At 27.4% G+C, this 14931-nt stretch overlaps 1 long non-coding RNA gene across 1 annotated transcript; it reads right to left on the bottom strand.

Annotated features, from left to right (window-relative positions):
* Positions 1-7575: 7575 nt before the first annotated feature.
* LOC136081679 (uncharacterized) lies at positions 7576-12605 on the bottom strand. The gene is made up of 2 exons (XR_010639010.1): positions 12344-12605; positions 7576-8096 (listed from the first exon to the last, which is right to left on the bottom strand). It is a non-coding gene; the product is annotated as an uncharacterized LOC136081679 (long non-coding RNA).
* Between the last annotated feature and the right edge of the window lie 2326 nt (positions 12606-14931).

The following is a 14931-nucleotide window of genomic DNA, read 5'->3' as shown; positions in this document are numbered from 1 at the left end:
TATATATGGATTTCCTCATTTGTCGCAAAATGCGACTCAAGAGGAAACGCATGTTGATAAAAATACTTTAATTAACCTAATGTAATTGCGACGAAAAAAAGTCCGCTTCATCCAACGTTAACAAACCGTTATAATTCCGATTTAAAAAAAATGTTAGTTTAAACGAAGTTGTTAAAACGTTGTAATTCGATGAAAAGAAACGTTAGTGTAACCAACGTTACCACAATGTTACGATTCAGATAAAAAATAACGTTAGTGTAACTAACGTTACCACAATGTTGTAATTCGGATGAAAAAAAACGTTAGTGTAACCAACGTTAATACAACGTTGTATTTCCAATGATAATTGGAGTTAGTGTTGCCGATGTTATTACAACGTTATTACAACGTTATAACACAAACGTTACAAAACCACCGTTAGTACAACGTTGATATTCTGATGAAAAATAACGTTAGTGAAAATAACGTTATTACAACGTTAAATATAGTTGGTCGACGTTGCCCAACATAACCTATCCTAAATCCAACGTTGGTTTGACGTTGGGTGCCCACTGGGAATAAATATCTTAAAATTTTCTGAATACATATGAGTCATCCTTACAAAATCCTTTTCTAATACCTCTCAGCTTATTCCTTCTTAGTTTTGTTACTTCTTCTTCTTTTTTTCCATATGACTGATTCGATTTTTGTCTTTTTCCCATAAGAAAATATTTCCCCCAACGGAAATTAAAATGCTGAAATGTTTCTTTATGTGAAGCGTAACCCCCATTAAATGATGTAACAACTAAGAAAACGGCTAAGTCTAAAATACTTTTTGAAACAAAATGTCCTTTTAAGCATTTTTCACAAAGTATTGGTTAAAGAACTTAATAGGATTTTGTGTATGGTTGTGTAATTATATTGATAAAAGTTCTTCAGAACTGAGTTCCATGAATATTGGATCCAATAAACTTTTGATAGCAACAGGCAAATTGTTTTTATTGGTGTGGTTATCCAGTAATTCTATCCCTTAAATAAAATTTTTAATTTTATAAAATGGCATATTCATCATGGTTGTAAATGTTTGAATATCTGCATTATCTTTACCAATCTTACTATATACCATAACTGTGCAATAGTTAATTCCATGCGCTAACTGTTTTGCAAGCTTACTATTTTGAGGAGGTATAAATTGAGGAAAATTATAAGAAAACTTCAATGCTGAATAAAAACTACATTCTATAAATAACTTAAGTGAAAACCTATGGTGCTCATTTCCAACATGTGTAAGCTTAACAGATGAGTTACAGTCAGAACTACGCAAGAACTCAAATAAATCTTTCATAATGCCAAAATGCATGAATATAAAAAATTAAAGTCTTCAGATGTATTTTCGTTTTCACTTGAACTGTTTTCAATTTAAAATATAATCGATTTCTTTGTTTAGCTATTTAGCACTTGTACTAAACATGTCTGATTTAGATGCACTTTCAAAGGAAATATTTTTTTGCTCTGAATTTTTATGTTGGTTTTAATGAAAATACTTTCTTTTTAATCATTTTATTTTTTATCTAAGAATATAGCATTTAAATATAAAAAATTAATTAAATAATTCAATAAAATAATCACAACAACAATCATAAAAAGTTAGCGGTCTTTAGCATGCACCAAAAGGAGGTGCATGCTAAAGGATTTTAAAATTTGCAGACTACAGCACGGAAAAATTTATTGATATCTAATATGACGCAAACGTCGTCTCGACACCATCCGAAAAAATTATCAGCATGGTTTTGAAATCAAAAATTTCGTACGAAGCTTGTTCTTTGGATATTTACCAATATTTGTTTATTGATATTTATATTGTATTTATCAAAAAAATTTAAAAGTGAATTAAAATGGACCAGAGTAATTTGGGAGATTGCAATGTTTGTAAGATTGTTTCTTCATTAGATTTCGAAGATTTTGTTGGTAAGATTTTATATTTAATGTAAATATCAAACAATCAATCAAATTTATTGACAGGCTCAAGGCCCAATATAATAAATATACAATGGCTAAAATAAAGTGGATAAGAATAAAACAAAGTCTAACGCACTTGAATATAAACAAGACCCAAGAAAAAAAGAAAGAAATGTATATATATATATATATATATATATATATATATATATATATATATATATATATATATATATATATATATATATATATATATATATATAAAGATAAGAAATTAAAGTGTTATAAATACAATATTAGGTACGCGCGTATCCTTTGATTTACGGCACCGATCTAGTAATCAAAAACTTCGACCATTTTAGCGAAGCGTGCATGGCTTATTTGTTGTAAGAATGTATTTTCTTGTGTTATTTTGTAGAACTTTATAAGAACATATATATTTTTTGAAAAGTATAATAGTTAAATATTTTTGTGTTGTTCTTTTTTGTAGTTACCACCGCTATCGTTGAACTTATGGTTCTTAAAAACTTCGTTGTTGATCAGATGTATAATTCATATTAGAGGAATGTTGATAACTTTTTTAAATCTATTGGGCCCAGTGCAAAAACTTATTTTCTAAGTGCATGCCAAATTTCATTAAAAAATATTATGTAGCAGACACATTTGTTGCAGCATTGGTACTCAAGTTTAACTACTTCCGGAGAATAAAGGTAGGTAGAGGGGGACTAACAACAAACTTTTTAAAAGATCGTTGTTAGCCCTACTCCCCCTATATGTATATTTTATAATAATATATAATAACAATAATAGTATATATATCACGGCTGTTTCACTCAATATAAAAGCGAGCTTGACGTCACAAGAATTTTTGTGTTTTAAAAAAAGAAAAGTATTTCCGCGTAAAAAGTATAAAAATTCACTAACTTTAACATAACAGAGTTTTTTTCTATAAATTCTTTCATCTTCAAATTAAAAAAATATAAAAGAACTATCCTTCCTTGTTAAATGAATATTTCCATTAAACGGAATAAAATAAGACATTGTTAAATATTGCTAAAGATTTGGGATCACTTTTCTGTTTTTTACGATTTTTACGGAAAACCTGTCTTGGGCCAACTAAGATATTCTGACATAGCTACATGTTTGATAGTTGAAATTTGGAACACTTATCAATAAATGTCTGTTCTATTTGATTTTTGGTGCATATTGCTCATTTTTGTAAGAAAAATTAGTTTTTAATGCATTTCTATTTTTAATTTTATCACTTTACAATGTAAATCAAATTTTTTTGTAATATGCACCAAATTATTGAAAATTCAATTCTTTGTAAAAATGAAAATCAAAAAATTATTTTATGTACCTCCAGCTATGTTAAAAATCATGGTAATCAAACCTGGCTGGTTTAGCAACAAATTTTTATTGTTTTATGCGTAAATTTTTGTTTGCATTTTTAAACAATCGCGTGACTTTAATACCTTACGACCAAAACAAGAATATCATGAATTTTATGAAAACAACTTTTTTAGCGAGACAAATATTGAGCTATAAAATAAACAAATTTAGGCGGTTTTTCTCTTGAGGGTAATCAACTAACATCAGATAAGTTTAATCCTATTATATCTTGTTCATCTATTTGTCAATAAATATTATTTTATTTGCATTGTATTATATTTTTATTACGAGATTTATTTAGCATTATGTATTCTGCTGAAAGGAAATTATTAAAACTATACATCGAATGGGAAGATTGTTGGGAAGTAGAGTGTAACTTTGTATTAGTTAGGCAATTAGTTAGCATTGATAGACTAACCACGTAACTTTAATTTTAATTTCAGTCTTTGATTTAATAGCATTATTTAGTTTTATGAGCTTTATTATGCCAATTAATTTTGATTTGTCCAGTTTTGAGGATTTTAATAAAATGTGCCAAAATTTAAAACGCTTAAAAAAACATTTTATAAAAAATTTTAACGCTTCAAAAAACGAAGAATTTTTTAAAATGCAACTGTCACAAGCTCCACAAACAAAAAAAAGAAAATCTGCAGATGCAGATTGTTTTTCCATTTTAAATAGGAATAAGGAACTAAATAGTCTAGTTGACCAATTAACTTATAAAGAAGAAACTAATGTGAATCAAATAAATAAATTAAAAATGCAGGTAACTAAGTAACGTAGGGACTCATGAGAAGTCTCTTAATAAGGCCCGTGAAGATATAAAGGTGGAGTGACAAGCTTTCCAAGGTAATGTGTTTGTAGGTAACCATTGTAAAATAGTCTTAAGAAACCACTATAAACTTTGTAGTGTTATTGCTGATAAAGCAACTAAAAATAAATTTAAACGTGTGTTTAGTGTTTTTAATAAATTGCAACCTATTCTTTTTAAGCGAAAATTTCTTTCTGATGCAGAAATTACTGACCTTCATCAATATATAAATTTATTTGCTATTGAGTTTCATGCTTGCTTTCCAAAAGAAAGTATTACGCGAAAAATGCATGAACTCATTTTTAATGTGCCACTATTTGTAAATTCACATTAAACTACTGGCTTGCTGAGTGAAGAGGAGGGAGAGTATTTGCATAGCAGCGTGAAAAAACAATTAAGACAGTTGCATTTAGTAAGAAATCTGGACCAGAAGCCGCGTCTTCTTTTAAAACGCTTTGAATTGCACAGCAAAGCTAATAGGAAGCTTCAAGCCTCTAAGGTCAGAAAGTGTGTTGTTTGTTTGAAGCGTGGCGAAAATTCTTTTTATAGAATAGGTGTCTGTCTTGCTTGTGGTCATCAAATTTAGTTTAAATATTTTAAAATGATAAAAAAAAACAAAATAAAAAAAATTGATCCTTGATTTATAAATTAAAAAATTTTATTCAGTTAAAGTATGTCTGTAATGTTTATTTAAATTATTTTTTATTATATGTAATACTGCTTTTATATATTGTAGGGCAGTTCTATTCTTATCTTCAGAAGTTCATTCTACCTCAGCAAAACCTCCGCTCAGGTTAAAGAATGGAATATAAGTCTAGCATCAAATGGGTGTAAAAATATAGCATATTATTTTAAGAACCTACGCAAAGCAGCTGGTATGTTTGTTGTGTTTGATCTGGTATGTTTGTGCAGTTTGTTTAAAACATTTATTGTCAGTTATTATATGTAACATGTATTTTATATATTAGATGTCCATTTGATTATTATCATTAGAAGTTAATTCTACCTCCGTGGTACCACTGCTCTACCTACCTCCACTCTTGTTAACGAATGGAATGTAATTCTCATATAAATTGGTGTAAAAATTTAATTTAAGAATTAGTACAAGTTATTGTCACAAATTATTGAGTCAAGCAACCGTTCTTCTGGTTTAAAATGAAGTATGAGTCTAGTATCAACTGGGTGTACAAAGAAATACTACTTAAAGAACTTATCAATGGACCAACTGATTATAGAATAGTTTTTTATGAGAATAAAAACAATTTCAAATTTTATTTGTATATTTAAACACGCAAAAAAAAATTAAAGTTTGCGAGTCTTTATTTATTTACATTCTCACAACATATTATTAGAACTGTGTATACATAAAAAAAGTTTTTTAAAAGCTTAAGCTTTTAATTTTTAAGCTAAATATTACTTAATTTAAACCTGGTTTTATTTAATAGAATCAATTTTCAAAAACTAGTAATTTAACAGTTTATCCCCCTTTAACGACAATTTCGTATTTTGCAAAAATTCAATTTTCTTTACTGGCTTAAAATAAATCTGTTTCAGTTAACTTTAAACGTTTAAGTAAGACTTTTTTGTTTTTAAATAGTCTAACAATGTGTACATTTAATAATAAATATCGAAAATATATTCTTTCTGATTTCTTTTTGATAAAAATTAACATCAAATTACTAAAATTTAGCAAAGTTCGTCATTTGACGCGTTTATTTTAAAATTAAAGAGGTTTTTTAATATATTTGTGAAATGTCATCAGATAAAACATTTTATTGGTGTTTTTATTCTTTTTACAGAACAAAATTATCTCTAATGTTATAAAAGTTATAAAGGTTTTAGTAACACACCTTACGTGAATATTTTCTAAAAATAACAAGAGGCCGTAAAGCTCGCCTGAAACAGCCGTGATATATATATATATATATATATATATATATATATATATATATATATATATATATATATATATATATATATATATATATATATATATATATATAAATTTCGAAATTTATATATATATATATATAAATTTCGAAATTTATTTATTTATATATAAATTTCGTCGAAATTTATATATATATATAAATTTCGACGAAAACCATGAAAAATTGGGTCTTTAATTTTTTGTTAAAAAATAATAATTTTTATGCACTTAAAATAATAATTATTGTGTAAAACTTTTATTCTTTTTAAAATTTTTATAAAACTTTGCTTCTTTTGAGACCCAACATGACATACATTTGAAAATCTTTTTTTTCTTCTGTTAAGGGTCTCGTTGCAAGTTTCAGACTTAAGGTTGCCCCCCTAAATCTGATTCAATTTTGAAAAAATTTAACAGAGTGTCTTGTGAGAACCAATAGAAAGTTTTAAGAATAGGGACAGATCAGTTTTTAAAAGTATGGGGCGTTTGATGCACCCTAATATACATATATTCATGTGTCTATAATAGATTTTTTTTTTTTTGTAGTTATTTTAGGTGCTCCCAGAAGTCCTTACGGTCTTATCACAGAGCACCGCGGGAGAGCATTTAACAGGAAGTTCACGCCTCCTTCCGTACCAATGTCGCTTGTTAAGCTAGAGCTGGCGTCGAACCTAGGACCTCTGGGTTTTGAGCCAGAACTCTAACCACTGCGCCACGGCTGTTTGAAAACGATATATAATGATAATAGTTATATAGTAATATTTTAGTTATTTTATTACTTTTTTACTTATTTTATTGCTTATTATAAATTAAATTCTAAATTAAATTTAAAAATAGATTTATCATAATAAAAAGGATATGTAAGTATCCTTTTTATTATGATATATCTATTTTTAAATATCATAATCAAACTTTGCATTGCCTTTGTAGGTAGATAACGATTGTAAAAATGGGCATATTCTGTTTGTATTCGTTAACAATAATGAATCACATCAATTAACTATTGAGCAAGCCAATAAACTTTATGGCTTCAATACTTGTTATAGTCAGACTAATTTTCTTGTTAATGTATCAAAAAAATGGGCTTGCAATTTTTTAAGCAACACAATCATTTCAGTCAACCCCTAATTCAAGTAAAATTGTTTCATCTTTGTCAGTTGCCTCATCTCCTAAACATATTAGTATTTTGTCTTTGCCGAATAAAAGAAGTTTCAGAATAAATTTCAGGCAGATCTTATCAGGTTTCAGGCAGATCTGATAAGATCTGCCTGAAACCTGATAAGATCTGCCTGAAAAATCATCCAGGATAAGATCTGCCTGAAACCTGATAAGATCTACCTGAAATCATCCAGGATCAGATCTGATAAGATTAATCAACCAAGCCTGAATGATTATCTTATCAGGATCAGGCAGAAAACCAAAAATTATGACTGCTGGGAACATCAATCGCCTGAAAGGTCTTTTGAACAACCGGTCTGGAACTTCAACAAGAAAAATTGCAAATAAATTCGAGTGTGATCATTCCTACATTGTAAAAACAATAAAAAACAAAACAAACATTTGTTATATTAAGAAAAAACAAATCCCTGATCGCACTGAGAAACCGTTAAAGCAGTCGCAACTGAAGTGTGGAAGAATTTGTCGCTAATTCAGAAACCGCGACTTTAAACATACAAATAAAAATTCGAATGTTGGATTTTACTCAAATGACGCAAAAAATTCACCAAAAAATGTAAAATATAAGCGCAAAAGCAAATTTGAAAAAAAAATTCTTGTGTGGATTACCATATCCCCTCGTGGAATCTCGAAATCATTTATTGTTCCTGCGAGACTGGCAATTAACCAAACAGTGTACAAAAATGATTGCATCATCAAACGATTGATTCCTTTTATCAACAAACATCACAGTGATGGTAATTATGTATTCTGGCCTGACTTGGCCTCTTCACATTATGCTAGAAGTGTGACCAATTACCTCGATGTGAAAAATATCCGTTATGTAACAAAATTTGATAATCCAGCATGTGTCTAGATAGTAATTTATATTAAAAACTAACCTTCATTTGTCTCTTTTTTAAATATATTGTATTGATATATTTTCTCTGGCTTTTAGTTTATGACTAAAAATTTAAACATCAATTCTTGAGGTTTAACTATCTAATCATTTCTAAAAGCATCAAGGGTAAAAGCCTAACTCACCATACCTAATCAAAATAAAAGCACATTATTAATTTGCATCTTTTTAATTTTAAGAATAATTTTTATTTAAACAAAGAAACAATCTTTTGCTTGAAATGCAATGTATAAATATCAAAAAAGAAATTAAAATGAAATAATATCAATAAGAAATTATGCAAGTCTATTTTTATCAGATAACTTGTAGTGCAAAAATAATTTTTATGGAAGATTTTATACCTTTTTGTCGCACTGTAACTATTACTCTCAGCTAAAATACCAAATAAATAAATAATTCTAAACTATATACAATAAGTTTTTTTATTTATTTAATCTAATAAACTCTAGCTGTAACTATAACTCTCAGCTAGAATACCAAATATATAAATAATTCTAAACGATGACTAATAAATAAAAAATATAAAACAATTAAAAAAAAATAAAATTCAAACGCGAAATAATCTACAATATAACATTGAAATATTAACAAAATCACAAAAAATTATCTCAATAATAACATTGTTGTTGTTGATGTTGTTGTTGCTGAATTATCATGATTGTTGTAGTTAACATACTAGATTTCGTACTATGTTATTATACGAAAAATGTGGTGGTACTTCTAAGTACCGCAAGGCAGGAAAGAGTTAAGTATACTAAGACAAATCCTAGAAAATAAAAGTATACCATCAACTTCCGTTATGTTTGAACAAGGGCACTTTTAGAGTTTGTTGACACCAGAGTCCAGAAATAGATAATGATTATTAACTTTTGAAAGCGTCTTTTTTGGTACTTCCTGTCCCTGCTAGTCAAGCTATATCTAATATATATCCAGGTATATTTTATTTAATAATTCTTTTATAGCAAAAAAAAAGTTAATATTAGGAAATATAAAGAATAAATAAAGATAAAAAAGAAGAAAATATGAGAGTTAGATTTTGTAAATGTTTGTTTTTCATGTTTCATATTTTTTTATCATTATGTAATACCAAAATTGTAATTAATTTAAAATTATAAAATAAGTTTGCAAGGATAATTGGTTATAATGCAGTATAATATAACAAAGAGTCCTTATTTTGTGGGTCATTACTTTATTGAAGATTTGCAAATAATAAGTTGTTAACATTAAACTATTTTCTATTTTGTTTATAGATAGGAAATCAATAAAGCTTCATCCAAACCTGCTTAGCACAAATGGTAAAAGCATCACTTCTAAAATGGTTATTTTCATAGCCACATAGATTTTTAAAAACATTAAAGCATCACAGCATTAAAATGTTATGGCAAAGGATCAATACAACATTGTTCATTGAAAGATGATGAATTAGAAGAATTATTGAGTAATAAAAATTATGTAAGCTATTTAAAAAAAATCATAAATCTTGATATTTTTATTGCTTAATAATGAATAGATATTTCTAAGTAATTAAAAGAAGATGTTTAATCTGAACAACAAGAGAAGTTATCTTTTTAAATCACCCATTTCCATCTAGAAATCTTTGAAACAACTTCAAACATATGGATTACAACTTGTACATTACTAATATTAGCAGAATCAAAACAACTTATATGTATGAGAGTATGTATGAGTAATCTTCCTTTCCTATAAAATCAGATTCTTCAGAAAATCCTTGCTACATCAACTTTATACTATTAGCAATGATTTTGATAGTTAAACTTCAGGAACTGATGTTTAACATTCGAATCATAAACTAAAAGCTGATATAAATTAAAAACCTAAAGTTATTTAGAATCTGTAACAAAGAAAAGCAACTAAATGGTAAGTTTTCCTTTTAAGTTTTTGTTTATTATTTTGAAAATGTTTCTTTTATTATTGCTCTATTTTATTCATTTCATCTATAATTTGTTATTTGTAATGAAAAACTTTTTTGTGTTTTAATTGGGTTCTAATATTTATGGGTTATAATTGGGTTTTAACATTTAATATAATGTTCTAATTGTGTTCTAATATTTAAGCATAGATATAAAAAAATGTGCTAAAAATATTTTCACTTCATGGTTTTCATGTCAAACATACATCGAACTAGATTCTGAAGGTTTGAAGCTCTAAAATGTTTGTAAATTTGAAATTTTCAAAAGAAAAATAATAAGACTTGTAGACTTTTAAAACCTAATAATTTCAACCTCATGTGAATTGCATGGTAGTTTGTGTTTAAAAAAAGATTCCAGGCCTCTTATTGACCAAAAAATGTCTTAATTAAAAGCTATTAATTTGCCAGAAAGTTTGTAAACAGAATTAAGAAGCAGCCTCGTTTCATAATACAGGATTTGACCTATTATCTGTTGATCAGTTGACTCTCATCGCTAACTTGTGAAAAAGCAACCCACAAAGTCTTCATATACGTCAGAATCTCAATGAAGTGTCAGAGTAAGGGTAACACTAAACTATGGAAACCAATTTAGGAAACATCATTATGGTAAAAGAAGAGTCGTATTTTTAATCTTGGATCAATTTCTATTTTCTGTGTTATGTTTCTATGTGAAATATTATTAGTTACATTAAATGATAAAATGTATAATGTTGCACATCACTCACCAGCACAGGCAGTATTAATCTTATACAAAAAGTCATTTGAATTTTTTTAAAATCTAATATGGCTTCATGTCATATCTTTTTAGTTTCAAACAAAGTTAGTTAAAACTGCTATAAATTATTAAACAAATTTATCTTATGGTTCACAATACTGTAAAAATGAATAAGTTAAACCCTTTTTCTAAAAAATTTTTTAAATTAGTAAGTTTGTTCAGAAAATTGTTAATATTACAAGTAACTATCTTTGATTGTAACTATCTTTGTATTACAAGTAACTATCTTTGATTACAAGTAACTATCTTTGATTGTAAGACATAATCAAAAATGAATAATATCAACTACAATTTTGTGGACACAGGTGGTGCAAAAATGAAAACTGTTTATGATAAGCTGAATCCTTTCTTGATGATTACAAAAAATGTGTAACATATCTTAGTACTGTGAAATGTTGTTTCTTCGAACAGTGGGGTAACTTTGGAAAAAAAACTTTGAGTAAAACTCTTTCTAGTAGAGTTTTTGTCCTAACTTACCCCACTGTTTAAAGTAACAACATTTGATTGTAGTCTTGAAAAAATTAAACTACCTGGAGTTGTTAATCAAAGTTGTCAGTGATTAAAAGCAACCATACATGATCCTATTTTACCATCAAAGTTAAAATTCTTTGAAATGGTATCAGAAATTAAACACCTTTCTAAAAGGGTTTCAAACCGATAAACTTTGGGTACCATTAATGACTACTATTCTTGGTGATATAGTCAAAGACAATTTATCCTCAAAAATGCTGTAAAAAATATGATGCACTTTATTTTCAAACTTGACATAAAAGACTTCAACTTGATATAAAAGCATTAAAATTGGCAAAGAGATGCAGCATCATGCAAGAGAAGCAAGCAGTTGCTACTGTGAAAACTTACAAAAGCAAAAAATTAAAAAAGAAAAAAGAAATGTTGCATTAAAGCAAAAAATTGTTTGCAGACTTGCTCAAAGTTAAATTGATTTCTTATCGAACAAGTCTGACCTTGCCACTTGCTTGAAGGTTTTTTTACTAATGCAGAAAAGTAAAGTGACTTTTAAAAGAGTAACTAAAAACTACACTTTTAAAAGAGTCCGATAAAAAAAAAGTTATGTTAAAAAAAGTTAAAGCAAAATAGGAAGATACTGATGAGTTTGATTTGATTGAAAAAAAGCTAAACAAGGAGTAGACATTTTAAATGTGACATTTTCCTTTGATGATATCTTATTGTCACGTTAATAAAGCCAAATTTTAGATTTTCAGTACTTAAAAAAGCAATTATTAATAAATTTAATTTTTAAGAAATATTTTATGATTTAGGTTTTGTAGAAAGGTCAAATCCTCAAACATATAATTATTAGTTTTTTGGTATAGAGTTTTAAGTGAAATTATTATTTAAAATCTTTTCAAATACTTTTAAGTTTTATAAGTTTTCTATTAACCTATTTTTTCACTTTTTTAAACTTTAATTCAATTAATTTTTGCCTAAACCTATCTTGAAAGTGAATTTGTATAATAAAAAAAATAACAACTTACCCTTAAGTACAAGCTTTTTGTAGTTATTGAATGTTTTTCCTTCCAGTTAAAAAAATTCTTTGTAGTTCCCAATTTGCTGTGTCTCTTAGTTTATGATTCAGAACACAATACAATGAAAATATGGAAGAACATATACAACTTATAATATAAGTATTGATAATTCAAAAATTTTCAAAAAAGCTCAAAAGCTACTGAGAGTTAAATTTACTTAATTTATAGCTATTTTCGAAAGTGTTAAAATTTTTTTTTATAGTTCTTTATTGGCTCTAAATGAAAATAAAATTAAAAACTCATGTGAAATGGTAAGAATGTAATTTTATGAAAAATTTATTTAGACTTATAGGTCTAAATAAAAATTTCATAAAATTACACATAAATTAACACTTTTCTAAAAATTTAAATCATAAAAACACTTTTTTATTATTATAAAAGTTACTTAAAGTTTAAGGTATAAAAAAAGAATAAAGTATGAAACTAAGGCAAAAAAAATCAAATATTTTGTGCAATCAATCTTTTTGTAAAATTGTTTTAAATTATTTTAAGTTCTTTTAATCATAAAAAATCACTATTTTAAAAAATACAGAAGCCTGTTCAAGTAAAGCCTTTATCTTGATTCAACATCAATATCTGATTCGACATCTTTATAAGGGTGTTCTTTAGAACTTTCTTCAATTCTCTCTAAAAATTTAAAAATTGCATCAGTGGTTCCAGTTTTTAAAAACTCTCGAGAACACAACCCCTCCAACTATTGTCCAATTAATCTAAGAAACCTCAAGGTTGTATCCTGTTTTGTTTCTTATCTACATTAATGATCTTCTTGACAACCTTATATCTAAAGTGGCTCTATTTGCTGATGACTCAACTTTATACTCCTGTCTTGACAAAAAGTATTCTATATTCGATCTTAGAACAGGAAGCATTTAAAAAAAAGGTATTAATAATGCATGCAGAAAATACATTTTTATACACATACCCATAAAATATTTTTAGTTTAAACTCCTAACAGATTAATTTATTAATTTGATTCAGACAACAAGTACAGTGATTTATTAGGCTAAGTGTGTAGTTACGCAATAAAGTATCTAAATAAACATATTTGTTGCGCTTAAGTACTTGTCATATCCAAAAAACATTTTAGCACATTTCTTGTAACAAGAGTCTAGCTTTAACATAGTATTTGCACTAAAATTAGTCCATAGAGCCACATCATAAAAAAAAAGAGGCAGTAGATCTTAAATAGTTGCACTTTTACCTTAATCGAGCATTTCTTGAATTGTCTGAATAATATGTTTGTACGCATATAAATATATTTAATCTCTCGATTTATATCAGCATTATCAAACAAACCATTTTCTATTATGTAATCCAGATACTTGAATTTATCAGTAAAAACTAATTCACATCAAGCTAAGAGGAAAAAGTCACATCCAGTAAATAAAAACTAATTCACATCCAGTAAACAGTGAAAAATTGCTTGACACAATCTTACATCTCTGTTTTAAGTTAAATACCATATACACCTTTTTTTTATGTATTAAATGACATGTTAATGGCAGTGGCTTCAACATTTAATGTAGTTAATATATTTTGCAATGCAAACCAAGATGGAGCAATTAGTACAATATCGTCGGCATATGCCAAAAGATTTAAATAAGTTCCACCAAAGTTACATTCAATATGCATGTTCATAATTTTGAAAATCAGTGTTCTTATATAAAATAGGAACAAGAACGGTGAAAGAATTCCACCTTGCTGTACACCATTGCTTATGTTAAAGCTGTCAGAGTTTACTTTCTGCCATTTGACAAACATAGTTTGATTCTCGTACCAAGATGCAAGTAGACAGACAACATTCTTGGCAATACCCTGATCAATTAATTTAGAAAACAGTTTCAAATAACTAACGCTATCAAAAGCTTCGTTGAAATCTATAAAGCATGTAAATACATGGCTTCCTCTAGAAATATAGTATTCAACTGTCTTTTTTAAATAATATGTACAAGGCATTGTAGAATGATTTTTCTTGAAACCAAACTGAAAATTGTCAGCATTCTCATCAGATTCGAACCTTTCGAATAAAATACATTCAAGTATTTTAGAACAAGATGGAGAGATTGCAATTGCTCTGCAACTATTTACATCTGGTAAGTCTCCAGTTTTAGATTTTACTAGAGGTGTTATCGTGGTTTTACAAAATGTTGATTGCAAATGTCCATACAACAAGCATAAATTAAAAAAAATACTTACATAGAGAGAAAGTCTATGTCCTCCATATATAAATGATTCCATAAACAAGTCATCTGGTCCAGCAGATTTTCTCTTTTTTTGCTTATGCAAAGCGATAGTAACATCTATAATAGTAACTCTAACAGGTATGTCTAGCAATGAAAAATGCAACTTCTGTTCAAAGTGTATTCTATGCTGGTTATCTTTAAGTGAATTATATAGTGCTTGAAAATGTTTCTTCCACATAGTGGTGATGCCCTTGTCACCAGTAACTCCACCAATACTAGCAATATGATTGATTGGCTTTACATTACTAATTTTATACACACTGTTCCAAAATTTTAAAGGATCCCCATTATTGA

Source organism: Hydra vulgaris, chromosome 06 (genome assembly GCF_038396675.1).
Source record: "Hydra vulgaris chromosome 06, alternate assembly HydraT2T_AEP".
NCBI classification, from domain to species: Eukaryota; Metazoa; Cnidaria; class Hydrozoa; order Anthoathecata; family Hydridae; genus Hydra; species Hydra vulgaris.
This window is presented reverse-complemented; position numbering and strand designations above follow the sequence as displayed.